The 14,256-nt window shown below is 38.4% G+C and overlaps 2 protein-coding genes across 4 annotated transcripts in view; one reads left to right on the plus strand and one right to left on the minus strand.

The window, feature by feature from the left end:
- The window catches only part of LOC122522657 (zinc finger protein 473), a 49,615-nt gene extending 40,712 nt beyond the window's left edge, over positions 1-8,903 (minus strand). The window contains exons 1-2 of the mRNA XM_043643915.1: positions 8,767-8,903; positions 8,000-8,622 (exon numbers count right to left, since the gene is read on the minus strand). The gene's annotated coding sequence lies outside the window, so the exon portion shown is untranslated. The remainder of the gene's footprint in view (positions 1-7,999; positions 8,623-8,766) is intronic.
- The window catches only part of LOC122522656 (protein tiptop), a 130,916-nt gene that overhangs the window by 7,066 nt on the left and 109,594 nt on the right, over positions 1-14,256 (plus strand). The gene's annotated exons all lie outside the window — the stretch shown is intronic.

A 14,256-nucleotide genomic window follows, 5' to 3' on the forward strand; every position in this document is an offset into this window, starting at 1 on the left:
ATACAAGCGAAAGACATAAATTCGGTAGATACGAATCTATTTTTATTCGACGTTACGGAGTATATATGTTAACCTGTGATTTGTGCACGCATAATCTCTAAAGTGACAAAAAAAATATATTACCAGGATTCTTCGTCGATGATGAAACGAAGATATTCGAGGGACACGTATAAGTACACTGGACTACCGTATAACGCAAGTTGAATTTAAATTTTCTTCATTACTGCTGCATAAAGAAGTTTGTACAAATACGTTAAATATCTCATTTATTTATTAGTATAAAAATAATTTTATGGTAGTAATCAATGTAAAAATTCAACGAAAAAATGTATAGAGAATTTTGTACAAAATCAATGATATTGTTGATTCCTTTAAAAAATAAAATTATTATTTAAACATTCACAAAAACGTTTGATTATTTTGTAAAAGTATATAAGAAAACGTGTAAAATAATATAATCATAAAAATCAAATCCATCAAAATTAAATAAAGGTCTAATATTATGCTTTTCGTACTAATTTTTGTACCTTCTTCCCTGTAGATAGGTAGACCTAGTTTTACGAATAGGAAAAGGATACGTGATTTTTCCTTAAACGTTTACCTGCGATAAAAGGGAGTAGGCTTTCGCCTACCTGTAAAACGTGTTATTTAAATTTTATGACGATCTTCTAGTAAAGCGACGTTTCTTTGTAAAAATGAACGTTGGAAGGAATAAGAGATCGGATAGAAATGGGTGAATATTCTTTTTAACGAAAAAAAAAAAAAAGAAGTGCGATTTAACAAAGTTAAAAAATCAGATGTTAGAAGGAGGGACGACCCGTGGCTAACTTTCACCTCAAACAATGCCTAGCGCATTTTTAGGACCCGAGAACTGCCTCCTTCTTGCCGTCATAAATCCTTCAACGCGATGAAAAAGGGGCGCGACCTTCGTCGCTCGCAGAACTTTTCGTGACGAGCCAAAGAACGGAACGATTTATCCGAGGTTGCATCGCTTTCCAAGTAGATTCTTTAAAAAAAAAATAAAAAAGGCTGTGCACTTCTCTCTTCTCATTTTGAATTCCATACAATTTACAGTATATTCCAAGATTTTCTTTCTCCAATAGGAAAAAATAAAAAAAAAAGCAACAAAATATTATTGATTTATTAAAATAAAATTAATATTCGAATTGTATATTTTGTTCTTCATTTCAAGATACGAATGTTTGTCCATGTTGGAGAGTGTCGTTAAAATTATGGGTCCTAGGATGCAGCCACTTAAAATAACAAATAGAAATGTATAGCCGCCCTTTCGGTCGAGTAAAAAGGACTTTTGGGACAGTCTGTATTAGACAGGAAACTCGCTTCTATTCTATCATGATGTTATCGCTTTTACCGTTAGAATTTTTCAACGTTATTACATTGTTCCTATTCGTCAGATTATTTATGCATTAATTTATCTACGAAGCAATTACAATCTCATGTAGTAGTTAAGGCGTTAGAAGATAGACGAATTCGGGTCATAAATGATATCGCGTATCTTTTAACTGATAGGAAAGTTTGATTGTAATTCCTTCGAAAATTTCTTACATTAAAAAAATGCTTCTAATAATATGAAAGTCTCGATCATCGTGTACGTACTGTAATACTACATAGACCGTGCGTTATTCGTATGGCTTTGGTTATCGTGCTATTTAATTATTACCATGATCTGATTTATGCACAGATCGACATCTCGCCCGCGAGTTTATATCCGTTGTCGGAACGATCTTCCCTCTCTCTCTCTTTCAGCAACGTTATTCGTGCCCACTATGCATATAGAAAATTACGATCTACTCGTATCGTTGACTTTTCCAACGAGAAGGGTTGCTTGCTAGGTTATATAGATAGATAGATAGGTTATACCTATTCGTTCACGGCAATGCGTACAGCTAATTCCAATATCAATTTCTCACTCTTCTCACTCGATTCGAAATAAACCGGTGATTTATATCTAATGCCTTTCCACGAGTTTCAAAATCTTTCATTGGAAACGATGAAAAGTGTACAATTACGACGACCTGTGGGATGGACGATTATTCATATATTATATCTTGACGATTATTCTTTTTTTTTTAAATTTTTTTTACATTGTTATAGACAGTGCTTTACGTATTAAAATAATACGATCAAAGTTGATACTCATCATTTTAATTTGATTGCAATTAATTTTTACGTTTGAGGTTCATATTCAAAATTGATCGTTTGTAGGATATAATATATGAATATAAATAAAAATAATAAAGATTCAAAAAAAAAAAAAAACATGAAAATAAATTTGTTAATCGGATAAAAGAAAACGTTAAGATAACTTGTATATTATATATCTTTCTCCCTTTTAGAAGAACAAATAAAGCAACGATAAAAGTCATCTCGCGCATCAAAGGATCGTCCATGCGTGAAACGATTCGATAGTTACATTTCCGTACTACGAACGTTCTATGCAATCGAGTCAGCTTTCTAATCGGTTTCCGTTACTTCCGGTAATCGTGATTTACACGCGATATTACTTTACGAGTAAACACGCCAAAGGCAACGGCTAGAGATTAATGAGAATTCTCCAGAAGATCTTCCTGATTTTCGCTTTGGAACCTTTTGCTACGATGCTAGGGATAAACCCACCGACAACATTTGACTTCGTAGCTAAAGCCTAAGTAAGATAAATGAATTTACTATCGATGTTGCTTACTTTTCGATCGTCGTTCAAAAAAAAAAAAACTTTGTTCTTCTTATGTTACCAAAGACGTAATGACCGAGAATAATTTAAAGAAATCTATAATGTTGGTCAATCGATTGACGACGCTAAACTACGAAACGACTACTTATTTCATAAATCCTAAACTTTATGGATCCTAAGTCAAAGTTACATAACGTGAACTTTATCTTTTTCCGCCTAACCGTCCCATCCGTCACACCTTTTTTTCTTCTTTCTTTCTTTTTCCTTATCTTTATCTCGTTGTTTCTTACATTTCTCTTCTTTTTTTTAAAGTCCCGTTGGGTCTATAAATGCGAGGCATCAATCAATTCGAATGAACGCGACGTAGATTAGAACGACGCTGATATTTCGATTATGACGCAAATGATGTTTCCTTTTTTAACGCATATGCTAGCTACATTTTCTTTGTGTCGAACTTATGAGATAAAGTAAAAGCAAACCGTGCGTGGTTATAGTGATCTAAGTACGTTAACACATGTAAAAGAGTAGAAATAGCTTTGAAGTAAAAAATTATTATTTAACATACGTTAGATGTATTTTGTTCTTATATCCAATGTCCTTGTATCCATATCCATGTATGCACGTATCCATATATGTTTGTATCACTTTTTAACACTACACACACTCGCGCACATATGCACATCACTTGCAGACAAAAAAAATGCACACGCGTATACGCGAGACGAAATTTACTCGACACGTATCTAATATCCATGTTTATCCTTCCGACGCTTGAAGAAGACTGACTGTTATAGGTATAAAAACAATTCTCGTTATTCGACAGTTATCGAAAGTACACGAAATTTCTCGACGAAGAAATTGTTAGAATAAAAATGACATCATATTAGAATATAAGCACCGGTTATAAGAGAGGTGGGGGAGGGGTGTATAAACACAACGTTCGACGCCGAGAGACTTTTTTTTAAATTAGTTTAACCCCTCCTTCGTTATTATTTAGCTTTTTGTTAAACATCTGCGAATAAAGAGTATTCCTATTTTGTTTTGTTTATATATTCTTCTCTCTCACTCTTCTATTATCTCTGATATTTATATTTCACTGTTCCGTCGTTTTTGTTGCGTTTAGAAATGCGTCATCGAGCTTGTTAATACGTTAACCTTCGCGTACTTTCGGTAACTGTCGAATAACGAGATTTGTTTTTATACCTATAACAGTCAGTCTTCTTCAAGCGTCGGAAGGATAAACATCGATATTAGATACGTGTCGAGTAAATTTCGTCTCGCGTATACGCGTGTGCATTTTTTGTGTGTGCAAGTGATATGCAAGTGATGTGCATATGTGCACGAGTGTGCGTAGTGTTCTAAAGTGATACAAACATATATGGATACGTGCATACCTGGATACGTGCATACCTGGATACGTGCATACATGGATACGTGCATACATGGATATGGATATGCAGCATTGGATATAAAGAATAAATACATCTAATGTAAGTCAATCATACTTTTTAACTTTAATACTATTTTTACCGAAGATACTTAAATATACTTTTTCAAATTTTCGGTTACAATTATTATCATTAGTTTAATCGTTTTTATTCTCGATAAATTTTTGACTATTCCTATGATGGTTGTTTAATTGATTACGTGATATTTTTTTCCTACAATCTTAAATTAGTTTTTAACAATAGCTAGCTGGGATTTGAACCATAACGGTATTTTACAGAAAACAATCATATATAATAAATAACTATTTTTTGTATTTTTGTTTTTTAAAAACTATACTCCATCATAGCATAAATATTATTTCTTTCAGTCATTTGCATATTTAATTAAAATACAGAACGTTAATCGTTATCGGTGCTCGAATATTTTTGTGATCGATTTTATATACAAAATGCTGAAATACGAAGTACTTTTTTATTGTTGGAATTTTTCTATTTAAATATAATTACAAAAAAAAGAAAAAGACATTTCTGATAAGAGTTTATATTTGATTGTATCTTATAATGCAATTAGATTATTAACTTTTTTTTATTTTTTTATTTTATTACAGAATCAAGTTGGAAACGATGGAGTGTAAAGATTTGAACCCTCGATTTAGATCGTGCATAGAAAAAAAAAAAACCGAATATAACGTATCTTGGCAAATTTTCTTTTCTTTATTTTTCTACTATCTCTTTCTCTCTTTTTCTTTTATTCTAAGCAGTCCTAATAAATTAACCGTAGGAAAAGACGGTTGTATGACAGATGCCCGATGGTTGCCATAAGGGAGCCGTTGAAGATGTTCACTGCTGCTGATGGCAGCACATCAAAGCGCATATCCGTAGAAGCGTCCCCACCGTGTCGTTGTTTTATGTTTACCAAGAGATTCGTCTCTCTTTTTCTCTCTCTCTCTTTTTCTTTCTAGCTTTCTTTCCATCTCTTTTTCACTTTTGCAGTATGCGAGTAACGTCGTGTCGGATGGGTATACATTACTGAGAAAACATTCTCCAATGAGAATCCGTATAGTCGTTTCCATAGAAGTCTATAATATTGTTTCGACGATAAATCGACTCGAAGTAAATCCCCTCTTATGCTTAGCCAGGAGGAAAGCTAGCTAGCTAGCTTCCTTAGAAAATCTTAGACGTTGGAGAAACGATAGATTAACACCTACGTCTCTTCTCAAGTCTTTTAATGGGCTATAAATTATTATTACAAAGGCGTCACTCCCTTTCTCTCTTTATCTTTCTCTCTTTTTCTGATATTCTGGAAAGATCATGCACATAATTCCTGAATCTCTCACGTAGTATCATTTAGAAATGATCGGGTATCGTCGATGTTCCAAGACTCCGCGACTTTGATGGATCGATGCTTACATAAGCTGGCATTGATTAGTTTCTTGCATCTTTTATTTTCTTCTTGGGAAAATTTTTATTATAAAATCATTACGTAGATATGTTACTATTTGAAAAAGTTTCTTTTCACGTTTCTAGACAGATAGTTTATTGTAGATGCAGTCCGTTTTAAAAAAGAATTTTATACTAATTTTTGTTTTATTTATTTATTTTGTGCTTTTTTTTCTTTTTTCATTGATTTATTTACATATTTTTTTCAATGGAAATTTTCGCCAAATGAAATGAATCGAAAATGTAATGGAAATACAAATACATTTCATTTCGATATTAAATGCTAAAATTTAGAGAATATTGAGGTAAATTTGATCCTATCGAAAGAGCACAAAAATATTTATGAATTTATTTACAAATAAATAATAAATAAAACAAAAAATAATACATTCAATTATTTACGTTAGTCCATTTGTAATACGTAGGCATTTATATATATACGTATGAATAATGCAATAAATTTTAGTTTAAATACAATTTTCCAAGATATCTTCCTAACCAATTTTGTAATAATATCGTGTACAATATGTGCATATTGTTTATAAAAAATTCTCGATACGAATTGGGACTTTTTTACCCATCCTAGCAAGAAAAAAAAAGAAAAAGCAAGATGTAAAAAAATTTATACGGGACTGTACTTGTCCAAGATAGAAAACGTTGATCGTCAAAGGCTACGGTAGGAAAGAATGCAGTCGACACATAGCTATGGCGAATAAGAATAAGGCAGACGAGAAGAAGAAGAAGAAGAAGAAGTCTTTGGGTAGAAAACGAAGCGGAATCGGTGGTGGCGGGTTTCGGTGCGAGTCCTCAGAACGTAGAACGTGCCGGCACGCTTAAGTGACTTTCGGTGTTTGGCCTTTGCACGCGGCGAGAGCCTTTTGCCTTTGCGACAAGATCCACGGGCGGCGAGTACTCATGGTTTCAAGGGGAAGGGAAAGTAGGTTGGGTGATCGTAGGGAGGAGGTGGAACCGCCAGTAGCACCAGCACCAGCACCAGCACCAGCAACCCTCCGACCTTCCATAATTCAATGCTCCTTCGAGCAGATAGCTAAATCACAACGGCGGACGACAGAGAGAGAAAAACAGAGCTGAAATGCTTGAGGAAATGAGAGAAAGAGTGAGAGGGAGGGAGGGAGCTCGTAACGCGCTCATGAGCTTGCTAAGGAGATGGAAAAAGCATGACGGGGGGTGACGAACGAGTAGTGGGAATCAGAGTAACCTTCCATCCACGCTATTCTCCAACTTCGCAAACGAGGGTGGACGCACTCTCGGTACGTATCGTCTCCGGGTATCTTCGATATAAGTATTTAAAAAGGTTTTTGTTTTTTAGAAATAAAATGTCAGAGTAAATGGTTAGAATGATGGGTATCTTTGATTAATTTGTATCGATAAATAAAAATATATGTATATTCGTATTTGGGGTTAGTTTGAATAGGAGGGAATGTGGGATAATTAATAAAATAATTATTCGTAGAACGTATTGACACAATGCTATAGTTTTAAGTATGTTTTTAATAATATATGCATGTCGACGTTGTCCTTAAAATTTGTACATTTTTTTTTACGGTTAAGAACAAATTCATCGGTTAGTTCGTTATTTACACTGTCTCGTAGATTTTCATTTTACCTTTGCGGTGCCATAAACGATGACGGTAGAAAGAGAAAAATAATATTAGGGCAGGTTGCGTTTGCGAGTATAATGAAATATACGGACGCATAATTTTCGCATGACGTATTTAAGTAAGTACATACATCTAGCGTTAGTTTGTAGCAGTGATCTATTGATTTGCCGTTAGAACGGACCTTTCATATTCTGACGTAAGTCGAGACACGAGTTAAGTCCGAGCACAACGATCTCGATTTTTCCAACTGCTTTCACATATCTGTACGTCGTTAATCAGTCATCTTGAGAACTATGGATATAGGTAAAAGTAAGTATATACAATCAGATTAAATACATATATAACACACGTGTGGGTACTTGTTTGTATTTAATAATTACAATCTTGACACGAAAGAAAATTCTCCCTCGCTTTGAAATTATGTTGGCGAGTAGAGCGTTAAGAGTTACTGTACAATTTTTTGCTACTATAATGTCAAAAGTTGAAAATACAGCATGGAATGAAAAGAAGAGACAGAGACGGAAAAAGATAGAGAGAAAGAGAGATAGAAAGAGAAAGATATAGAGTAACAATTTCCAGTGGTAATTCGGAAGCAAGGAAAAATCCAACGAAATCCACCTTCCCACCCTCTATTTCCGGAAACAGCTCTAACGAAAGAGAAGACGTGGCCAAAAGCCGTAAACGCACACGCATTCGTAACATCCTGCTCTTCCTTGTCCTCCTCTGAGAAGCGATACGATAGGGTGCACACGTAAAGTAGTAAATATATACATAGAGACTCATGGGCACATGCTTACGTTAGGTTAACATAGAGATGCGCGCGTATTCTACGGTTATGCTACACGCGGTATCGCGCTAGAGTGGCCAGGCTATTCGGCCGTGCACGTACAATCTAGGTACTGTTTCGTAGAACGGTGGTACTCGAAGGGGAAGTAAGCAGTATCTCTCGAGCACCCTCCACCTTCCCGCCACCCGCCTGTCCATCCACCTTTCTCCCTGGAGAAGGAGGATGGAAGTTAGTAGTTCGTGGGGTGGTGCTGCTGGTGGTCGTCGTAACTGTGCCGGCGCTACTACAACCATTCTTCTCGGTAGTAGTAGTGGGGGACAGTACTAGTAGTAGTAATAGTAGTAGTAATAGTAGTAGTAGTAGTAGCAGTAGCAGCAGCAGCAGCAGAAGTAGTAGTAGTAGTAGGAAGAATGTAAGTAGAGTACCGTTGATGCGAGGGATGATTGCGAAAGTGTGGGTGACGATGGTTCTCGGTTCTGTGTGGTAGTAGTAGCAGTGGTGGTGAGCTTCTCCGTCCGTCCGTCTCGTCTCGACTCGACTCGTCTCGCGTGACGGCCTCGTCAGCCGTCAGCCAAGCTCCGTCCGGATCGATACGCCTGCCACCCTTACGACCCCAACTTCCTCCACCTTCTCCTGTGAAAAGCAATGCACCTACACCACCTCCTCCTTCCCGCTTTTTCTCTCTCTCTCTCTTTCGGTCGCTCCTTCGAGTCGCTCTATCGTTTCCTCTTTCTCTTTCTCTCTCTCTCTTTCCCTCTCTCGCTCCGTAGAACGTACCCTTCTCTTCCTTCCTCCAACTGCTACCTCCTGCCAGCGGAGTCTAGTTGAGTCGAGTTGAGCCACCGGCCGGGTCAGAAGACGTCTGCTGCCCGGGCGAGCGACAGCTACCCCACCTCCTCTACCACCCTACCCGCGGCCCCGTTTTACCACCTCCTCCTTCTCCTCCACCAACACCCCCGACCACCGCTACCCCCGTCGTCCTCCTCCACGACTCTATTCTACCGCGACGTGCCACGAGATGGACAGCCTCGCCTCGACGTCGAATCCACGCTCTCGTACACCCCTTCTTCCGCGCACCCCTCCGCGTCGTCGACGTCACGTCGCTCTTGCTTTTATCTTTCTCTCTCTCTCTCTCTCTTTCCCACCCTCTCTTTCTCTTCCTTTTTCCCTCTCGTTCTTCTCTCTAGGTGCCAGAGTATGCTACCACTACCACTACAGTGCCACTTTTACCACCACCATCACCACCACCACACCACTACTACTACTACTATTACTACTACAACTACTACTACTACTACTACTACTACTACTCAACGGCTACTGCGTATCTCGAGCGCGTGCTTTTCAGCGGTATTCTTGCTGATCGAACCTAACGCCGTTCTAGTTGCGAGGAAACCTTGTCCTCCGCTTCATTCGAGAACTCTATGAGAACGGGGATCGACATCTCGATCGGACGAGAGTCCAACCTACACCAGAAATTCCATTGCGTTTGTTCTCGAGATACGACTTTTTGCATTTCTTTTTTTCTTTTTCAACTTTCTTTTTCTTCCCCTCTTATCTATTCACATTCTAATTTAATTTTTCTTTTTTCCAACCGCGGTTTAATCCTTTTCGATTCGTCATTAGATTTTGCATTTTTATAATCTCCCGATTAAGATTTATTATTTTTATTTTATTCGTCAACGAAACAAATGTTTCATTTCATTAAATTAATTTTATTCTTATAACGGATACCCAGTGCAGGGGTAGTTATGACGAATTGTGATAGGACATATGATGAAAACATTTTGAAAAGATCGAAAGGGAAACGCAAAAAAAGGGGTAAGAAAGATCGATCTCTCTTCTCCGCACTTTTTTCTTTTCTTTTATTTTCCCTTTCTTTCTTTCTTTCTTTCTTTCTTTCTTTCTTCTCAATGAGCGGTCGCACTCTGTGCAAAGACAAAAACCCTTGATAATGAATCATTAGTAGTCGAGAGTCAATTAAAGATTAATTAATCGCTAGGATTCGAGAGCCAATTAAACTTTCGCCGACAGTGGTGCCGCCTGATCGCTGCCGCGTTGAAAAGTATAATGCAGTCTCTGGAGATTCTCCGATGCATTTACTGCTTCGTTACTTCTCTTCCTTCCTTCATTCCTTCTTCCTTCTTCTTCTTTCGGTAAGAACTGGAATACCAATTTTTGTTAATTCTAGAAAAGGTGTCTAAATATGCGGAACATATTCCTTCGATATTTCCTTCTATTAGTCTTTGTCAATCTTTAAACAAGGAGGGAAACATTTATTAACATTTATTAAAATATTTAATGTACAAATTGTAGCTATAGAATATAATGTATCATTAGTGGTACGTGTACTATAGTTTGAGAAACGATGGTTTAAATGACTCATCGAAATGTTTGCATATTTTTTGTAAGTCATCGAAGCCTTTAGAGAGATTTACCGAGAAACTCGAAAAGAAAGAGAGACAAAAAGAAGAAGATGAAAAGGGAAGAGAGAGAGGGAGAGAGAGAAGGAAAAAGAAGTCGTAAAAGAGAGGGAGGTGTTACCGTGAGGATGAAAGGAAAAGAGTAGAACATATTTGGCACGTTGACAGCTTGGTACACTTGTCGCTCTTTTTGGCAGGAAGGTGGGTGGCGTTGGCATTGAGGATTGAAAGGGGGTGGGGGTTAAGATGGTAGTTGAGAAGTAAGGGTGAAGGGAAGGCGCGGCTGTTGGATCGCCGACCTTTCCGGGATTGACAGTGATGGGGGTTTTACTTGTGTAGGTTTTAGTTACTGGCGTGAGTGTGTTTGAAGACGTGTAACGATGACGCCTCCAGACACCGCCAATCAGTCAGCTCATTACACCGATTCAATCGACGTCGTCTATACCGACCGACTAGGAGCACCCTTACACTTCTCCCCACATTACCCTCGTCCACCGACTTACACGACTATGACGGCAGAGACCCGTTCGATAATCGTCGATATGTCATTCGCGAGTTGATACTCGTGTAACCTATCGACGTCCCTTATCGCTTCGAAGAAGACTGATCAAAATGAAAATAATACGACACCGGTTAGACATAAGTGTTAGCAAATATATCCCTTACGTTTTTATTGAAATAAAAAACAAAAAAAAAGAAGAAAAGGAAGAATTTCGTACAAGATTTACCAACTTATCGGAAATTAATGAAACGTTTAATTAAAATATTCATTAATTATATCCCAATAGGAAAAATACTTTGATCCTTCTTAAGAAAACTTATTCGCGAGAAACTATCGATGAACGTAATATCATAAAAGAGAGCGAACTCGATATAAGTATAAAACGTTCCACCGACGTTACATATTTTTTTCCTCGGTCTCTTTCTCTTCATAGCAGTGACATACGGTGAAAATTATAGCTGTCGTTCTTCCTCTTGTTCGTGTTCTTTGCGCATCGGACCAGGCGGAGGCTCGTCCTGCCTCCCACGATACCCCGCCACGGCACTGAGGCCATCGTAGATGGGTGCCAGCTATCTAAGGGGTGATTTCTAATTTATGAGACTGGGGCGATGTGATGAACAGACGTCATAAAGCATGTCGCGCCCCGCGTCTGCAGGCTGCCCCTCCTCCCCCTCTTCCTCCTTTCGTTCCCCTTCTTTCCCCTTTCCCTCCCGCACCCCTGTTATCGCCGGCACCGAGTTCTCCCTTGACTCCGCCACCTTCCAACTATCCCACCCCTTCCACTATTCACCCGTTCCACAGGTCCCGTGATTTGTGGCCTCTCGAATTCTCTTCGCGGCCTTCTCCTTCGCGAAACTTCGATCTCTCTCCCTTTTTCCTCCTTATTCTCTTCTCCCCCTCCACCTACCCAAGCCCTCTTTTTCTCTTTTTCAGTATTTCAAGCGTATACTCTCTTTCCATTTCTTTCTCTTCATTCATCCCTTTGAGTTTCTTCTTGCTAAACCGTGAAGACGATACTTTTATTTAGTTCCTTTTTTTTTTCTTTTTTTTCTTCTCCAGTCAATGGTTTTTATGCACTTTATCGGTTTATTAATCGCGACAATTGTGTCTATTAGAAGTTCGATTGAAAAGAGAAAATAGTTTATTACTTTTCGGGAACGCAGGGATCAGCGCATCCCAAATTGCCAGACGTGTTCTTCACTCGAATTCTTTTTTTATCTATGTTTTTTTTTTTCTTTGAATATAATCGTCTTACCAATCTTAATGGCTTTTAATTAGGTTGGAAGTATTTTTGCCGGTTGACCTTAATAAGCGAGACCATGCACGCCTCTCTTTTTCTCTACTTTTTCTCGCTTTTCGTATATTTGTGTAAATCGTAGTAGTACAGATGCACACAGACAGGTATAGGTTTAAACGGTTTCGATCATTGTCGATCGTGCATACCCGTGAACGGGGACGGACGGTAAATAGATATTTCTTAAACTATTCAGACTGTCTGGATGTGTTTACTCTTGGGATCTAAATAGACCAAAATCGGGAGATGCTTATTTTAAATTGACGGATGGCAAGCGGACCGGTGTGACAATAAAATCGGGCGCCACCGATATTCGCGTATTTTTGGACGCGTTCGAAAATATACGATTATAAAAAAATATCCTTTCTTCTGTCTCTCTCTTTCTTTCTCTCTTCGTTCACAATCCGAATCCCGTCTCATTCCATTATGAAGCTTCGAACTCTCGTTTTGTTGCGTCGTGTCGCTGTATGTTGACTGAGGGGCCTGGGTAAAGGGGTTGGAAGGGTAAGCGCGGTGATACAATGACGAATGTTTTTTAAAGCGCGTTAACGGCTTTGTTGCCGTGCTTTATATTTTCCGTTTATATTTTTATTCGTAGATTCGCGCAATCCGAATCTATTTGCAAATCGCTTTCATTCGATAGGCGCTATTAGCTTCGAAAGGTTGGCATGATTTATTTCGCGAACGATCATACACACCGAGGATTCCCGTGGACATTGGCAGGGGGACAGGGAGGGGGGGGGACAGGGGGTTCGAGTTTCGGTCCGATGATCGATGTACAGACATCCTATTGATAATACGTAACTATTCTTTGTTATCAATTAATACCGTGCACCACCTCCCAATCAAGGAAAAATTCAAACCAGACGCGACAAGCAAATATAATAAATTAATACAAACTTGGCGGTTTCCCAACTAAACGTAGAGACTTTCGCCATCTTCTACTTTTCTATTTGGAAAAATACACTAACTTTTAAGCTAGGATATTCAATGATCGAAATCTATGGCCTTTACTACGGTTACGTTTCTCTTCCATACATTACTGCTTGCTACTGCAATCCGCAGTGCGTATCGCGTTGGCCTCGATGCTGACCTGGCTATGTATTTTCGTCGACAAAAAAAAACATAGGAAAAAAAAGAAAAAATAAACTCAAGATAAAACACGAATAATTCGAGTTGACGAAGAAGAAATGATCTATAGAACGTGAAGAATGCAAATTTCGTTCCCGATTTTCGATTGATTTTATTACTAACTTTTAATGCACACGTATACACACACACACACATTACACATAGATAAATTGAAATCATTTTATTAAGTATTCGATCGTGTATTTACGATTCCGAGTAAGAATGTCACGTCCTCGACACCGATCGGTAGTTGAAAACGAAATAAGAGAGGAGGCACGTTCTCGAAGCTTTTTCCTTCTTCTTTTCTTCTTCTTCTAGAGCTGATGTAACGATCGCGATAGATCGGGCAGGTATCATCGGAAGGCAGGTAGTAGTAGTAGATAAAGAAGAGAACCACGAGGACTAGTCGGTTGAGACTGGTAGAAGAGGTGGAGCTCTTGAAAATGTGCGCTTCGGTTCACGGTACCTTTGTGAAAAATCGTGTTATAACCCTAATTTAATTTTATGGCCGGCATTACGGCGGATTGTGTTGTATATCGGGGTCCGGGCATAATGGCCATATATGGCCACGTATAATAATGGAGAGAAGAGAAACGAGTAAAAGAGAGAAAGAAAGAGAGAGAGAGAGAAGAGAAGAAAAAGAAAACGGGAGGGGATAGAAAGGGCTAATAATCAGTTGTAACGCGAACCGTCGTAAACCGCGGAGCAACAAGAATCGAGAAGGCATCAAAATAGGGTCCAGGATGGAAGGAAAAAAGGAAGGCCCTTTCCATTTCAAGGACGAGGAGCAAAGAGTAAGGAGGATGTATGTTTATATTTAAAGGAGCGGGGATCAGAGGGAAGTATCATTATCTCGAAAGCGTTGAAGGCACAAAGTTGGGCTATACGCCTACTCCCTTTTCTTATTTCTTTCGGAG

The sequence above is a fragment of the Polistes fuscatus genome, unplaced genomic scaffold (genome assembly GCF_010416935.1).
Source record: "Polistes fuscatus isolate 324 unplaced genomic scaffold, CU_Pfus_HIC Scaffold5, whole genome shotgun sequence".
NCBI classification, from domain to species: domain Eukaryota; kingdom Metazoa; phylum Arthropoda; class Insecta; order Hymenoptera; family Vespidae; genus Polistes; species Polistes fuscatus.